Below are 2,802 nucleotides of genomic sequence, written 5' to 3' on the forward strand. Positions count from 1 at the left end.
CCATGCAGCACCATCACTGTCCTTCACCATGCAGCACCGTCACTGTCCTTCACCATGCTGTACCATCACTCTCCTTCACCATGCAGCACCGTCACTGTCCTTCACCATGCAGCACCATCACTGTCCTTCACCATGCAGCACCGTCACTGTCCTTCACCATGCAGCACCGTCACTGTCCTTCACCATGCAGCACCATCACTGTCCTTCACCATGCTGTACCATCACTGTCCTTCACCATGCAGCACCGTCACTGTCCTTCACCATGCAGCACCATCACTGTCCTTCAGAATGCAGCACCATCACTGTCCTTCACCATGCAGCACCGTCACTGTCCTTCACCATGCAGCACCGTCACTGTCCTTCACCATGCTGTACCATCACTGTCCTTCACCATGCAGCACCATCACTGTCCTTCACCATGCTGTACCATCACTGTCCTTCACCATGCAGCACCGTCACTGTCCTTCACCATGCAGCACCATCACTGTCCTTCACCATGCTGTACCATCACTGTCCTTCACCATGCAGCACCATCACTGCCCTTCACCATGCAGCACCATCACTGTCCTTCACCATGCAGCACCATCACTGTCCTTCACCATGCAGCACCGTCACTGTCCTTCACCATGCAGCACCGTCACTGTCCTTCACCATGCAGCACCATCACTGTCCTTCACCATGCAGCACCGTCACTGTCCTTCACCATGCAGCACCGTCACTGTCCTTCACCATGCAGCACCATCACTGTCCTTCACCATGCAGCACCATCACTGTCCTTCACCATGCAGCACCGTCACTGTCCTTCACCATGCAGCACCATCACTGTCCTTCACCATGCAGCACCATCACTGTCCTTCACCATGCAGCACCGTCACTGTCCTTCACCATGCAGCACCGTCACTGTCCTTCACCATGCAACACCATCACTGTCCTTCACCATGCAGCACCGTAACTGTCCTTCACCATGCAGTACCATCACTGTCCTTCACCATGCAGCACCATCACTGTCCTTCACCATGCAGCACCGTCACTGTCCTTCACCATGCAGTACCATCACTGTCCTTCACCATGCAGCACCATCACTGTCCTTCACCATGCAGCACCGTCACTGTCCTTCACCATGCAGTACCATCACTGTCCTTCACCATGCAGCACCATCACTGTCCTTCACCATGCAGTACCGTAACTGCCCTTCACCATGCAGCACCGTCAATGTCCTTCACCATGCAGCACCGTCACTGTCCTTCACCATGCAGCACCGTCACTGTCCTTCACCATGCAGCACCGTCACTGTCCTTCACCATGCTGCACCGTCACTGTCCTTCACCATGCAGCACCGTCACTGTCCTTCACCATGCAGCACCGTCACTGTCCTTCACCATGCAGCACCGTCACTGTCCTTCACCATGCTGCACCGTCACTGTCCTTCACCATGCAGCACCGTCACTGTCCTTCACCATGCAGCACCGTCACTGTCCTTCACCATGCAGCACCGTCACTGTCCTTCACCATGCAGCACCGTCACTGTCCTTCACCATGCAGCACCGTCACTGTCGTTCACCATGCAGCACCGTCACTGTCCTTCACCAAGCAGCACCATCACTGTCCTTCACCATGCAGCACCGACACTGTCCATCACCATGCAGCACCATCACTGTCCTTCACCATGCAGCACCGACACTGTCCTTCACCATGCAGCACCGACACTGTCCTTCACCATGCAGCACCGTCACTGTCCTTCACCATGCAGCACCGTCACTGTCCTTCACCATGCAGTACCACACTATCATTCACCATGCAGCACCATCACTGTCCTTCACCATGCAGCACCGACACTGTCCTTCACCATGCAGCACCATCACTGTCCTTCATCATGCAGCACCGACACTGTCCTTCACCATGCAGTACCACACTGTCCTTCACCATGCAGCACCATCACTGTCCTTCATCATGCAGCACCGACACTGTCCTTCACCATATCAAATATATATTTGAACAGGGAACTCCACAAGGAGGGGTCCTCAGCCCCTTGTTGTTCAACGTTCTGATGCATAAACTTATTAAAGATCTTCCAACTAATAATGAAGACACTGTGATTTGTTATGCTGATAATATATGTTTACATGATATATGTTTACAGGCTGCCTCCGAGCCTAGAATGCAAGTTCTGCTCGATGCTTTTGCTACTAGAGCTGAGGAATGTGGCCTCCTTATCACTGTACAGAAAACTCGTGCCCTCATTCCATGTGGTATTCCACCACCCAATTATCATATAGATGGGCGAGAACTTGAGAACTGCGAGTCTTACAGATAACTTGGTGTCCCCATTAACGACCCTTGGTACGATTCTTCCCGATTGAGTGGCCTTCCTGAGAGGAGGCCACTTCCATGGCAACTTCCTTAACTGCCGACCTAGCATCATGGCTCGTTTTAAGTATTTCAGCAAATGAGAGCTGAGGTGTGGAGGTCCCCTCCACAGTAGCATTCCTGTCTCCCTGAGGCACAGTTTGTGTTTGGTATTGTGGAGAAGTCTCCATCAGGCACCTTATCTCCTCCTTTGCTGCCCTTAGTTCATCCTGCAGGATGGCAACTGTCTCCCTCATTACCCTCAGTCCTTCACTGAATTCATCCTACATTTGCTGGAATACTCCCTTCATTCAGGCTTCCTGTTCCACCCCTTCCTCTGAGAGAGAGAGAGAGAGAGAGAGAGAGAGAGAGAGAGAGAGAGAGAGAGAGAGAGAGAGAGAGAGAGAGAGAGAGAGAGAGAGAGAGAGAGAGAGAGAGAGAGGAGAGAGAGAGAGA

This window comes from Procambarus clarkii, chromosome 67 (assembly GCF_040958095.1).
Source record: "Procambarus clarkii isolate CNS0578487 chromosome 67, FALCON_Pclarkii_2.0, whole genome shotgun sequence".
NCBI lineage: Eukaryota > Metazoa > Arthropoda > Malacostraca > Decapoda > Cambaridae > Procambarus > Procambarus clarkii.